This window comes from Stenella coeruleoalba (genome assembly GCF_951394435.1).
Source record: "Stenella coeruleoalba genome assembly, chromosome: 15".
Taxonomy (NCBI): domain Eukaryota; kingdom Metazoa; phylum Chordata; class Mammalia; order Artiodactyla; family Delphinidae; genus Stenella; species Stenella coeruleoalba.
The window spans coordinates 73495192-73510470 of NC_137161.1; the positions used below are offsets into that span (position 1 = coordinate 73495192).

At 43.8% G+C, this 15279-nt stretch overlaps 1 protein-coding gene across 3 annotated transcripts in view; it reads left to right on the forward strand.

Moving 5' to 3' along the window:
• CRCP (CGRP receptor component) overlaps positions 1-15279 on the forward strand; it is a 129038-nt gene that overhangs the window by 80574 nt on the left and 33185 nt on the right. Inside the window, exon 7 of one of the 3 annotated variants that reach the window (XR_013831656.1) lies at positions 12593-14303. The exons of 1 other annotated variant lie outside the window; for it this stretch is intronic. The gene's annotated coding sequence lies outside the window, so the exon portion shown is untranslated. Of the gene's footprint in view, positions 1-5724; positions 8533-12592; positions 14304-15279 lie in introns of those variants that run through there. One more of the 3 variants, XR_013831657.1, reaches the window with a different exon arrangement.

Consider the following 15279-nt stretch of genomic DNA (forward strand, 5'->3'; position numbering starts at 1 on the left):
AGGTTTCTCAAACATTCTGCTCCAAGGGACCTGTGCTCAAGGGTCTTTGGTACATTTGGGACTCCAGGTCTGTTTAGCATCTGGCCTCCCTGGGCCACTCGGAGCTACTCCCTTGGGTACACTGCTTCATCCCAGGAATACCACCAGGGCACATTACAGACACTCTTGGCTTGCAGGACCCAGGCTGAGGACTCTGTTTGTATCTGAAGAAACACTGCCTCTCCTCATCTTGCTTCTGAAAAAAAGAAAAAAAAAAGAGAAAGAAAATATATTTTATGGGATTATCCTTTTAGAAACAAAAGGCGCTGGGAGCCATGGAGATGTGATAGTTGGATCTCCCTCAAGAAAGAACGTGTCCTTCAGCTGCCAGGTGTGCAGGTAGCTGACAGCCTCCAGCTGTCTGCATCTCACGATCTGCCTCAGCTTTCACACTGAGGCCAGGGTCTTACTGGGCAGCCCCAGACCATGATATGTATGACAGGGACACTAGGACCTGGATATTTTTGCCCAACATATGATTCCTCTATGGACTATCTTTGCTCCCTATCAAGAAAATGAAAAGATAACCCACAGAATGGAAGAAAATATTTGCAAATCTTATGTCTGATAAGTGACTTGTCTGCAGAATATATAAAGAATTCTTACAGTGCAATGATAATAAAAACAAACAAACAAATAATCCAATTAAAATATAGGCAAAAAAGGATCTGAATAGACTTTTCTCCAAGGAAGAAATACAAATGGCCCAAGGGCATGTGAAAAGATGTTCAACATCATTAGCCACCAAGGAAATGCAAATCAAAACCACAGTGAGATACCACTTCATATGACCAAGATGGCTAATCAGAAAAACACATGAGTGTTGATGAGGATGTGGAGAAAGTGGAAACCTCAGACACTGCGGGTGGCAGTGTGAAATGGTGCAGCTACGTGGAAAACAGTCTGGCAGGTCCTGAAATGACTGAACATAGGGTTACCATGTGACCCAGCAATTCCACTCCTACATACATCCCCATGAGAAATGAAGACATATGTCCACACAAAAACTTGTACACAAATGTCACAGCAGCATTATTCACAATAGCTAAAAGGTGGAAACAACCCAAATGTCCATCAAGTGAGGAATGGATAAACAAAATGTAGCATACCCATACAATGAAATGTTATTTGGCCATAAAAAGGAATGCAGTGCTGATACGTGCTACAACATGGATAAACCTTGAAAACATTATGCTAAGTGAAAGGAGCCAGTTACAAAAGACCATATATTATATTATTCCATTTGTATGAAATGTCTATAATAGGGAAATTTATAGAGACAGAGAGTAGATTAATGTTTGCTTAGGACTAGAGGGAGATGGAGGATGAGGGGTAATAATTAAAGGTACAGGATTTAGTTTTTGGAGGTGCTGAAGTTGTTCTAAAATCGACTATGGTGATGGTTGCGCATATATCTGAATATACTAAAAACCATTGAATGGTATGCTTTAAATGGGTGAATTGTATGGAATGTGAATTACATCTCTATAAAGCTGTTTTTTTTTTTTAAAGAATACAATGCGAAGAGAACTGTGGTCACAGGGGCATACATAGAGTGCTGTGACAGCATCTAGAAAAAACAGAAAAAAAAAAGCCAGACCACCCCAGGCTAGGATGGTCAAGGAAAGTGTTTCAGTGAGGCCCCGAAAACCTGGTGGGACTTAAGAAGAGGTGAGAGGATTCTCAGGGTGAAGCCTGTAATCTGGGACCCAGGTGGGAAGCCTGAAGTGGGGAATGGAGTCCGAGTAGTTAACTTTTGAGTAGCTAGCTTGGACATGGAATACAAAAAAGGGAAGAGAGAAAAGGGAAACGGGAAAGTTCTTATTTGAGCACTACTGCTGTGAGTTGGTTTCGGATTTGTGGAATGTTTAAAGCCAGATCTTTGAGGCTTGGGTACTTGGGTGAGTTCTCCGAGGAATCCTTTTCTTCAGTCACTAGATGTGAAGCAAACACACCTCTCCTTCCAGAAAATTCTCTCCCCAAATTTTCCTCCTTAAATCCAGTTGCCAACCTTTTCAGACCTTTGACGGGGCAAAGAGTTAAGACTAAAGTAACTACTTTTCAGAAACCTTATAAATTCTGTATTTGGTTTTAGCCCAGGGTTCCTCAACCTCAGAGCCACAGACAATTTGGTTGGATAATTCTTTGCTGTGGGCACTGTCCATGCACTGTAGGATGTTTAGCAGTGTCCCTGGCCTCTACCAGCTAGGTGGTTAACACCCTCCACTTCCAGTTGACAAGCAAAAACATATCCAGACATTTCTCACTGCCAGATGTCCCCTGGGGGTGTTGATGACAAAATCGCCCCAGGTTAAGAACCACTGACCCAGCCCCCTTGCTACTCAAAGTGTGGACCATGGACCAGTACCATAAGCATCACCTGGGAACTTGTTAGAAATGTAAATTGTCAGGCCCCCACCCTAGACCTGCTGAATCAGAATCTGCACTTGAACAAGATATGTGATTTGTATGCTCATTGAAATGGGAAGCCTGGTCTAGTACACGGCGGCATGCGGGATCTTAGTTCCCTGACCAGGGATCAAATCCGTGCCTCCTGCAGTGGAAGTGTGGAGTCTTAACCACTGGACCGCCAGGGAAGTCCCGAAACTGACATTTTTAACATAAAAAGAAAAAAAAAATATCAAGGCCATGGCCTGGCCTTACTGGCACAGTATTCTCTTGCACTGGCCCTTAACTCGGGGCTTGCATTAGAATCTCCACAACCTTCCCCAAACTACATGGGTCTAGGCCCCAGATTTCTGATTCAGTGGGTTCAGGGCCTATGACTTTTGAGACGTCTCTCCAGGTGATGTGTTCTCAGTTAAGGTCCCCTGGGCTAACTTTACTGGGTACTTAGCTGCTTCCTTCCAAATCAACTATCCAAGTTGCAGAATCTCTTGAAAGAGAATAATTGGCTACCAAATGATCCCTGGCCATGTTTCAGAAGCACAGGGGAAATAGGGTCATACTTGAATTCTGGAGTGGAATCTTCTCAGGCCTCCAAACCTGGGGAACTGTTGTCTCTGGGAGTCGCCAGTTGCCGAATCCCCTTCTCTTGCCTGGAGGACCCAGGGAGTTGCTCTTTCTGTCATCACTTCCTGCATTGCACACACCCCTGCTGAAACTCTGGCCACCAAGCTCAGGCATAGCATTCCTTCCAAGAATACCCAGGCTCTCTTAATTTCCTCTGTGTCCTCGGACAAGAGTGGCTGGAAAAAGTGACAGGGCGGGCTTTCTTGGAAAGCAATCTGGCCTGCATCAGCATTAATGAGTAAAATGTGTTCTCATGTGGCTATTCCCCAACAGACAGCACATTCCCAAGCTATTTTAACTCATCGGTTCAGAAATTCTAGAGTCCCCATCCTCAGTCCTTGAGGTCTGGATCCTTTTTCTCCCAGAGAATCAGACCCAGACATCATTGATTAAAGGTTCTATAAGTCTCAGAGAATAGTTCCCTATCTATCATCTATCTGTGTATCTGTCATCTCTCTATCATCATCTAGATATAGATTGACAGTTGCAGAGATATTTATGTTACAGGGTGTTAAGAAATTCAACTGAGGAAATGTTAAAGATCTTATTGGCTTTATTCAATGATTCCTGAATCGGGCAGCATCCCATCTAGCAGATAGAAAGGAGCTCCCAGGAGCTGTACAGAATAAAAGACTTACTGGCAGAAGGAAGGGGGTAAGGAAGTTAAACTAGCAAAAAGTGGATTGGTTTCAGCAAGGTCACCTTTCTTTAGGGGAGAGAAGGGGTCTATCAGGCAGATTACCTCACTGACCAGGTAATTCCTCATTGACTGATTTAAGATTTGATTTCCAGGAGACGCCAAAACTATAATTATTATTATTTTCTAATAAGTTTATAATTTGTTTATTTATTTTTGGCTGTGTTGGGTCTTCATTGCGGTGCACAGGCTTCTCATTGCGGTGGCTTCTCTTGTTGCAGAACATGGGCTCTAGGTGCGCAGGCTTCAGTAGTTGCAGCACGCGGGCTCAGTAGTTGTGGCATGCGGGCCCTAGAGCACGTGGGCTTCAGTAGTTGTGGTGCGTGGGCTCAGTAGTTTTGGTTCGCGGGCTCTAGAGCACAAGCTCAGTAGTTGTGGCACACAGGCTTAGTTGCTCCACAGCATGTGGGATCTTCCGGGACCAGGGCTCGAACCCGTGTCCCCTGCATTGGCAGGTGGATTCTTAACCACTGCACCACCAGGGAAGTCCCCAAAACTATAATTATTAAGTCTCACTTAGGTGTCATGGGGCTTAGTATAAGTGACTCCATTTTGGGCCTGTTGTCTTGTTTTTAACAAAAATAATATAATCTTGATTTAGAAAGTTTGGAACGTGATACAATTTTTACAACCCTGTTAAAGTTTAGTGACCAGAACCTTCTTGGAGCTGTCAAAGTAACTTAGAAAATGCCAACGATAGGCTGCCTTTTAGAATCATAGAAAACTGGACTATCTTTATCATGCTTCCCAAGGCCGTGGAAGCAGGCCATACACCATTTCAGGCCCTGTCCAAAAGAATGCATTTTCCCAGTCTACTGGGTCTTTTATTGTCCTACAAAAGTTAATTTTTTTTTTTCCTTCACAAATAAACATGCAATTGACTAGTTTCAGTGTGGTAAACACCTGACTTGAAGCTAAAGAGTCACCAATTTTAGTTCAGCTCATCATTCCCACTTCTGTCTCGACTGGGTTAAGTTCATGAGACCTTTGTTTCTTATCACTGACCAGCACTGTCATTTGTATAGTATTTTTCTCTTCAATTAGATATTTAAATAACGACATCAGTTGCTGTCCTGAGAATGATGACCACTGGTGATGCTGAAATGGGACTCTTGGCAGCCACGTAGCACCCCCAGGACTTAGCCTGAAATCATCCAGAGTCAGATGAGAGATAAAAGTGCAAATTCAGGCTCTGAAAAGTGCATTAGGTCTGTCCGTGTATAGTGTATGAAATGTATGAATGTGTAGACTGTTTAAGTCTTGAATTTAGCAAAGTTGAGGACTGTCTGTATATATAGGACAAACCCTTTCCCTGCAGCACCGTATCTCCAAAATTCTTCCCTCCAATCTCCTGAAAACTCAGAGGCTGACTCTCCTGTCACTATAACAACCCCTGCCTCATGGTGCATAGGGTCATTATCAAGAGTGGCAGAAGTGGTGGAGACTTTTAGTATTTCTCCTGAAGTCCCATCTGGAGCTTGCATCTTATTTTGGGGGCCTCTTGATATCTTGACCCATGGGACACTTGCCAGTTGGGCCTATAACAGCCCTCAAGTGATCATCTGGGTGATCATAGTGACAAATATGGTAATTAAATTCTAACCAAAGTTTGCCATCCACACATAAAAATAAGGCAAGTGCTTAGAATAGATAAATCCTGTGTAAAAAGGAGGTTAAGGGCGATCACCTCTGATTAATTATCCCAAGAGAGGCAGCAGAATTCCTGCAGAGGAGGGGAAAAGAGTGCTGGCCTGTGCTACAGAAGGTTCTCTCTAAGGGCACCAGACTGCAGTCCAAATTGTGAGCCTGTTAAGGCCAGGTGCCGAGGCTCACTTACCTGGAATCTGTTTGAGAATACCCGTTTTCAGTCTACCCAACTGCATTAGGTAGGACTCTTGGTTGTGAGTGGTAGAAACTCAAAATAGCTTAAGCCTGAAGATGAATTTATCTTTAAGGAACACTGGACCCTTGGAACCAATGGATCTCTTGGAACATGGGTGTCTTGGAACCCAGGAGCAAGAATGCAAGTGGGCCTCAGAAACTATATGGAGTCGGAGACTCAAACACCACCAGCCTCTCTGTCTTGTTTCTATGCCTCTCTGAGCTTCACTCTTTTTTCTCAGCAATGCATCTGCCTCTAATCCTTCAGTCCAGATCATCTGAAACATGATTGTAGAGAGCTCCTAAATTTTATATTTTTACAACCTCAGACACCAACAAGAGCCTGTTTCAATTCTCTATCAGTCTCTGGTTCAAAAAATCTGGGAGAAGGCATTCATTGGATCAGCTTGAGGCAGGTGCCTTCTCTTGAGCCAATCAGCTGTGGGCAGCGGACAAGGTCACATGAAAACCTGGCAGCCTGGAAGCGGGAAGCAAGGAGCAAGGGCAGCAACTAAAAGGCGAGCAGTGCCAGCCAGTCATTCCTGTGGGGTGTCCACTGAGCCAACAATCCCACCATTTTGATATCTTCTTTTGTATTCGTTGATCTATGTCTGAGGCTAGAGAAATATGCCATGTTCATAGATTGGAAAACAATATTTTAAGGATCAGTTCTCCCCAAATTGATTTCTAGATTATACATATCCTTATCAAAATCTCAACGTGTTTTTTCCTTCTTTTTTTGGTATTTGTTTCATTTTTAAATTATGATTTTTATTTATTTTGTAAAATTTATGTATTTATTTATAATTTTTAAATGATTATATTCTATTTATTTAGGTCTTTACTTTCTCTTTTTTTTTCAAAACAGACAACTTTTTATTCAAGTATAGTTGATTTACAATGTGTTAGTTTCAGGTTTACAGCAAAGTGATTCAGTTACACATACATGTGTGTGTGTATATATGTATATATACACACACACACACATATATATATTCTTTTTCCAACTCTTTTCCATTATAGATTATTACAAGATACTGAATATAATTCCCTGTGCTATACAGTAGGTCCTTGTTGGTTATCTATTTTACATACAGTAGTGTATATCTGTTAATCCCAAACTCCTAATTTATCCCTCCCCCTCCCCATTTCCCCTTTGGTAACCATAAGTTTGTTTTCTATGTTTGTGAGTCTGTTTCTCAACATGTTTTTTAATAGAACTTGACAAGCTAATTCTAAATTTATATGAAAATACAAAGGGCCAAGAAAAGCCAAGATAGTGGTCTGTTCTGAAGCTCTGGTCTAGAAATGATCCACTTCTTACTCACTCAAGATGTGACATTTTAAAAAAATGTCAGAAAGAAAGAAAAACTAGCAGCATACTACTCACAGTTTTCACTAAATAAAGGAAGGGAAGGTCAAAAGCAGGCTAGAGCTCCAAAGGCACAGCCGGAAGCTTGTTCACAGGCACACAGGAAGGAAGATCCAGGGGGAAAAGATGAACAATTAAGTGAATAACGGGGAGAAACTGTGTGCTATACAGTAGGTGCTGCCTTCCTTCCATCCTCTGACTCTCATGAGAGAGCATCGCTGGTAGCCCACCCTAACTGGAACATACTGGAAAGGGAATTTTGGAGTCTGTAGATCAGCCTAGCCAGCTTGCCACTTCACACGTCCTCTGCACTAATGTGAGTGCCGGTTTTGATAGATAATGCCAGGATATAGTCATCAGTCTCACCTTATCCTGCACATCATTGCCAACGGCTGACCCCCAGCTTCTGGCTGTGTCTCTTGTAGTCAGGATCTTTCCCCTCCAAGTGGCCCTGCCCACCTTGTCCTTTGAACCCACCTCAAATCCAGCATGTGCGTGTGTTCAGGCCTCTCTGGCTGTTCAAGGCCCAGCTGGTCCCTTTGCTCAGACTCCTCCATCTCACACCCCAGAACTCTGAGCCCCTCCACAGCAGTGCAGAGATTTTGGGGTTGGGGTTCACCCCTGCCCACAAATGTTTCACTTAATCAAGGATTTGTTGTTTTAAAAATGACTTTGCTGGTGACTTTATTTGCATTAAGGGCCTTCACATTCCCCTGCTGCCTGTGGCCTAGAATTGCTGACTTCAGCCCTTCTGGGAGCCCTGGGCATGGAAAAGCCCTGCAGATTCTGCATCCGTATTATGCTCTTTGTGTGTGTGTGTGTAAATATTTTACCAGAATGTAAACAAGGTGTGGGCTTGCTGACTTGTTCACTGCTGTGTTTCCAGTGCCTGCACAGGGCCTGGCACGTGGTGGGCACTCAATAAACATGTGTCAAATGAATGAATACAGCATACATGCAGATTTCTGTACAAGGACCTGGGTACAATGTGTAAACATCTCTGTGTAGATATGTTATTTTGTGCATGTGCGTGTGTGTGTGTGTATATGTGTGGCAGGGGGAGGACAGAAATATTTGGGTAGGCCCCAAATAGCCATCAGGGACTATTTTAATTACTCCTAATCATCAATATAGAATTTGTTAGAGAAATATGTGGAAAACTAACGTATACACAAGAGCATACATGAATTCCTTCCATGGCAAGTTGACTGGTGGCCCCCAAAAGATATGTACTAACTCCCAGAAACTGTGAGTGTGACCTTATGTGGAAAAAGGCTCTTTGCTGATGTAAATAAGTTAAGGATCTCACTGTGAGATCATCTGGGATTGTCTAGATGTCCCTAGGATCCTGCCTCAAATCCAATGACAAGTTTCCTTATAAGAGAGAGGAAGAGGAGGCCATGTGACCACAGTGGCAGAAACTGGAGGATACGGCCAAGGAAGCCAAGGATTGCCAGCAGCCACTAGAAGCTGGAAGACGCGAGGAAAGATTCTCGCCTGGAGCCTGCAGAAAGAGCCCGGCCCTGCTGACGCCTCGATTTCAGACTTCTGACCTTCAGAACCGTAAAAGAATAAATTCCTTTTGTGTTAAGTCCCCCATTTGTGGTCATTTGTTACGGCAGCCACAGAAAATGAATACACCTTCTGTCCAGCACACAAGAACTCGTGGCCAGTTTGTCCCAGGCTGTGTGTGTCCTGTGGGTGTGCACCCCTTACTTTCCACCGTGACTGCCAGCCCAGGGTTGTGTACAACAGCAGAGCAGATATTTGTAAGGAGTGGAGCAAACAGGCAGGGGGCTGTGAGGGAGCCTGGCTGGGAAGGAAGGCCAGGCCAGGCCCAGAGGTCTGGAACCCTTCCGATTCGCTGGGGGCCCCCTGGAAATATTCTGGAAATAATGCTTCTAAGGCATTCCCCCCTCCGCCCCACTGAGCACTAGGGGCCACCAGGGAATAAGGAGGAAAGGATGGTCTTCCTGCTTCCTGCAAACTGGTCCCTCTCCAGGTCATGATTCTGGTGAAGGGGCCAGTACCCTTGAGGCTGCCCTGAGGTGCCTGGTGTGGTGTGACTGCCACCCACACCTCAGTGAGCTGCAGCTCAGCTCCCAGCACTAGCACTCAGGCTGCCTGCCCTGCCGTCCACGCAGTTTCCTGTCCCCAGTGCTTCTCCTTCTCTGCCCATCCCGGCTCTGTGATGTCCAGAGCCTCAGCTCCGGGCCGCCGACCAACTCCACTTTCCTTGAATGACTGGCAGGCACATCAGAGCCAGGCAAGAATCATCATCAGACAGGGAGCAGGATATTTTCACAGTCTCTGAAATGCTAAGTCATTTCAGCAGATTGCTTATAATTGCAAAAGGAAAAACTGTAACTTCTCAGTGGAGAAACCCGGCAGATACCTTAACCAGATCATCAAAGTCAACGTCACCAATAATGGGACAAACTGACCTCGTGTGTGCCTCCAGCTGCTGTGTGCTGTGAAAGGCACAGCCTCACTCTCGGGGCCTTCCTGCCCCCCCAGATGCATAACCTGAGACAGCAAAGTCAAGTCAAAGGCTATTTTACAAATAACTAATATGCCTTAAGAATGAAAGAGGGAGAAACTGTTCGATATTGTAAGAGACTAAAGTGATACAACTAAATGCAACACATAGATGATGTGAATCAAAAATGTCACCTGCCCTATCAGTAAACAAAGGATGCTGCAGCCATCAAGCCGTCACATTACAGGCACCCCCGAGGGTGAGCCCCGTGGAACTCAGGATGGGAAAGAACTGGATCCTGGCCCTGGATAGCTAAGGTGCCTATCAAAGGAATGATTTCAGTGAGCCCAGACTCTTGCATCTTCCCGTATATAGAAAAGCACCAAATTCATTACCTTCAGATGTCTGGTTGTTTTCTTTAATTAACAGGATTTTTTTTTTTTTTTGAGTGTAGAAAGCGAGATTTATTAAGTACGCTGCAAGGGAACAGCCGGCAAGACCAGGAAGGTCTGCCAACAGTAATCTTTTGATATGCCAGCTACCAGGTCTTTGTTGCTAAACGCCTGTATACCCTGGATCCTCCCTGACCTCTTTGGAGCTGTCCCTCAGAGCCATCTGCGAGGCTACTCCCGGGCTTGAGTGCTCAGAAAGTCCTCTGAGGGACTTTCCTGGCGGTCCAGTAGCTAAGACTCCGCACTCCCAATGCAGGGGGCCTGGGTTCAATCCCTGGTCAGGGAACTAGATCCCACAGGCCGCAACTAAAAGATCCTGCATGCTGCAATGAAGACCCAGCACAGCCAAATAAATAAATAAATATTAAAAAAAAGAAAGTCCTCCAAATAAAACATAATTCTCAACGTTTAGGTTGTACATTTTTTTCAGTAGACAATGAGAATGAAAAAAATGGTTGTGAAGGACATAATTGGGACAATTGGGGAATTTGAATAGGGACTGTATATGTAGATAGTAAATAGCATCATATCAATGTTAAATTTCCTTCATTGGATCATGGTACAAGAGAATGTCCTTATATTTAGGAGGTACCAATGAAGTATTTAGGGGTAAAGTGACACAAGACACAATGTCTGTAATTTATTCTCAAATGGTTCAATAACTAAAAATAATGATCATTATAGCTAGCTAGCTAGATGGATAGAGAGAGATATTAAAACAATTGTAGCAAATATTAGCAATTGATGAATCAACAGTCACTTGGTAAGGGTACGTATATTGGAGTTAATTGTACTATTCTCACCAATTTTTTTCTAGTTTAAAAAATTTCAAAATAAAGTTAAAAAAACCAGCTTTATGAACTATAGAGATGTAGAACAAAGTGAACTGTTGATTCTTCAGGGAGATGCTGTCCCATCATTCAATTTAATCCATCTCAGCAAACATTCCAAGGCCTCTTATGGGCCCATAAACAGTGTTGGGTGTTGCAGGGAAAATTCCATCCCCCATCTAAGCAGCTTCCTATCTGATGGGGGTGAGGGACGAGAACCAGACAAATACACAAAGAACAAGAATACAAAGTAGAATGGGAGAAAGGCCTTAAGAAAGGTGTAAATTGGGACACAGGTCACAAGAGTCACAGAGATGAGACCCTTGCGAGTGGAGTTGGCATTTCAGTGTAATGTAAGGTTGGCTGAATTTGCACTGGTAGAGTTGCACTGAGTTTTCACTGGCTGGGTTGAGGAGTACAACACAAGTAGAAGGCTATGCATGAGCAAGGACCAGAGCAGAGACAGGGGCACACTGAGTGGTGAGCAAGTCTTTGTTGCCTTGAGTGCCTTTGTTAAGTATGTGTAGGAAAGGCAGTGCTTGTCTTCTGCTCTTCTTCGGTTCAGTGGCTGTAGCCTGAGAATTAAACTGACAAACAGCACATTACAGGCATACCCTGTTTTTTTGTGCTTCGCTTTGTTGTGCTTCACAGATACTGTGTATTTTTTACGAATCGAAGGTTTGTGGCAACCCTGCAAGGAGCAAGTTTATTGGCACCATTTTTCCAACAGCATTTGCTCACTTCATGTCTCTGTGTCACATTTTGCTAATTCTTGTAATATTTCAAACTTTTTCATTATTATGTTCATTATGGTGATCTGCGATCTTTGATGTTACTGGTTGCTTTTTTAAAATTTGGCTGCGTTGGGTGTTCATTGCTGCGTGCGGGCTTTTCTCTAGTTGCGGCGAGCGGGGGCTACTCTTTGTTGCCGTGCACAGGCTTCTCATTGCAGTGGCTTCTCTTGTTGTGGAGTACAGGCTCTAAGCGCGGGGGCTCCAGTAGTTGCGGCACGTGGGCTCAGTAGTTGTGGCTCGCGGGCTCTAGAGTGCAGGCTCAGTAGTTGTGGCGCACAGGCTTTGTTGCTCCATGGCACGTGGGATCTTCCCGGCCCAGGGCTCGAACCCGTGTCCCCTGCATTGGCAGGCGGATTCTTAACCACTGTGCTACCAGGGAAGTCCTGATGTTACTATTATAATTGTTTTGGGAGCCATGAACTGTACCCATATATGATGGCAAACTTAATAAATGTATGTGTTCTGACTGTTTCACCAACCAGCCATTCCCCCATCTCTCTCCCTCTTCTCAAGACTCCCTATTCCCTGAGACATAGCAATATAGAAATTAGGCCAATTTATAACCCTACCATTACCTCTTAGTGTTCAAGGGAAAGGGAGAGTTGCATGTCTCTCACTTTACATCAAAAGCCAGAAGTGGTTAAGCTTAGTGAGGAAGGCATGTTGAAGGCCAAGACAGGCCACAAGATAAACCTCTTGAGCCATACAGTTAGCCAAGTTGTGAATGCAAAGGAAAAGTTCTTGAAAGAAATTAAAATTGCTATTCCAGTGAACACACAAATGATGAGAAAGCAAAACAGCCTTTTTGCTGATATGGAAGTTCTTTATTTTTAAACATCTTTATTGGAGTGTAATTGCTTTACAATGGTGTGTTAGTTTCTGTATATAACTACCAAAGTGAAACAGCTGTATAACAAAGCTGTATAACAAAGTGAAACAGCTATACATATACATATATCCCCATATCCCCTCCCTCTTGCGTCTCCCTCCCACCATCCCTATCCCACCCCTCTAGGTGGTCACAGAGCACCAAGCTGATCTCCCTGTGCTATGCGGCTGCTTTATAGAAGAAGTTTTACTGGTTTGGTTAGAAAATCAAATTAGCCACAACATTCCCTTAAGCCAAAGCCTAATGCAGAGCAAGGCCCTAACTCTCTTCAGTTCTGTCAAGGCTGAGAGAGGTAAGGAAGCTGCAGAAGGAAAATTTAAAGCTAGCAGAGGTTGGTTCATGAGGTTTAAGGAAAGAAGCCATCTCCATAGTATAAAAGTGCAAAGTGAAGAGCAAGTGCTGATGTAGAAGCTGCAGCAAGTTATCAAGAAGATCTAGCAAAGATCATAAACGAAGGTGGCTACACTAAACAACAGATTTTTCAATGTAGACAAAACAGCCTTCTATTGGAAGAAGATGCCATCTGAGACTTTCATAGCTAGAGAGGAGAAGTCAACACCTGGCTTCAAACCTCAAAGGATAGGCTGATTCTCTTCTAAGGGGCTAATGCAGCTGGTGACTTGAAGTTGAAGCCAATGCTCATTTACCATTCTGAAAATCCTAGGGCCCTTGAGAATTATGCTAAATTGACTCTGCCTCTGCTCTATAAATGGAACAACAAAGCCTGGAATGACAGCACATTTGTTTACAAATACTGACTACTTTAAGTCCACTGTCGAGACCTACTGCTCAGAAAAAAAGAATTCCTTTCTAAATATTACTGCTTATTGACAATGCACCTGGTCACCCAAGAGCTCTGGTGGAAATGGACAATGAGATTGATGTTGTTTTCATGCCTGCTAACACAACATTCATTCTGCAGCCCATGGATCAAGGAATAATTTTGACTTTCAAGTCTTATGATTTATGAAATACAGCCATAGCTGCCATAGATAGTGATTCCTCTGATGGATCTGGGCAAAGGAAATTGAAAACCTTCTGGAAAGGATTCACCATTCTAGATGCCATTAAGAACATTAAAAATATTTGTGATTCATGGCAAAAGGTCAAAATATCAACATTAACAGGAGTTTAGAAGAAGTTGATTCCAACCCTCATGGATAACTGTGAGGGGTTCAAAACTTCAGTGGAGGAAGTTACAGCAGATGTGGTGGAAATGGCAAGAGAACTAGAATTAGAAATAGAGCTCGAAGATGTGACTGAATTGCTACAATCTCATGATAAAACTTTAATGCTTGAAGAAGTGCTTCTGTATGAGCAAAAATGTAGTTTCTTGAGATGGAATCTACTCCTGATGAAGATGCTGTGAAGACTGTTGCAACGACAACAAATGATTTAGAATATTATATAAACTTAGTTGATAAAGCAGTGGAAGGGTTTGAGAGGACTGACTTCAATTTTGGAGGAAGTTCTACTGTGTGTAACATGCTATCAAACAGTATTGCACGGCTACAGAGAAATCATTCATGAAAGGAAGAGTCAGTCAGTGCAGCAGACTTCATTGTTGTCTTATTCTTAAAAATTGTGCATTTTGAGACGCTTCACATTCTGTCTATGGAATATGTATCTCTCTAAATAAACTTACTGTCACTTAACTATGGCTCGCTCTTAAATTCTTTCCTGTGCAAAGCCAAGGACCCTCCCTTGGCGGTCCCAGGGACTCATCCGAGACCTGGGATATGACCATTCTCTCATCCCTATTCTCCTGCAACAGTTGCATGTCCCAAATTGCAGTTCTTTGTTGCTCCTTGATAAACTCATTTTGCTGATAAAAATAACTGGCTCTTTCATTGTTTTAGGTTAACAAATATAAGCCGAATAAAGTCAGCTGGGACTGACTTGTTCACTGCTGTGTCCTCAGCACCTAGAACAGTGCCTGGTGCAGGACATTGGTAAATCCCAAGTGCTGGAGTCCCCCAGATCCTGCTGGGAGTAGCACGCTCTTCGAAGAAGCTGCTTGACCTAGGAAAGGGACCTGGGAGGGTGGCAAGAAGCTGGTAGCCTCTGCAGCCTCTTTAACCAGGGAGGGAAAACCAAAGCCACAGGAGAAAATGGCCCTCTTGAATTAGACCACAGGAGGTCTAAGCAAGCTCTGTCCAAGAGGCAGGGCCCAGGAAAAGTCTGCACTGGTGTCATGGGTCGGCATCCACCGGCAGAGAAGGTTTGCCTGCTCCCTGGAGCACCTCCCATCCGGGCCCCTCCCCTCCCTGGAGCTTTTCTCCTCTGAGGGTCAGAGACTTGCCTCAGATGGAGGCAGACCCTGTAGCTACTCTAGCCAATACTCAAAAGCACCCAGCATCTCTCTTTTGTGTAACCTAAACCCCTCATCCTGAACTTCCAACTCAGTGGTTCTGACGCCTGGTAGGGGAGCAGAATTTACCTGGGAGCTTTTTTTTTTTTTTTTTTAAATGTATTGTAACAAACATACAGAATAGTGCACTTGTGTGTATAGTTTGATGAATTTTCACAAAGTGACCAAACCGGGTAGTTCCCAAGTCAGGAAACAGGATGTCATCAGCTAGCCTCTCTGAAGTTCCCCAAGTGCCACCTCCTAGTCGCTACCCCCATCTCTTTCCCTTGGGAGTCGGGGGGATCCTTCTCCCAGAGTGTCTGCTTCATAAAACTGACCTGATGCCCCGTTTCTATTTTACAAAGCTGCACAGGTGGTTTACTTGCATAGCTAGGTTTGGCAACTCCTCCTGGAAGTCATATAATCTTCTTTGTTGTAAGTGGAACCAGAGGTAGCTTCGCTC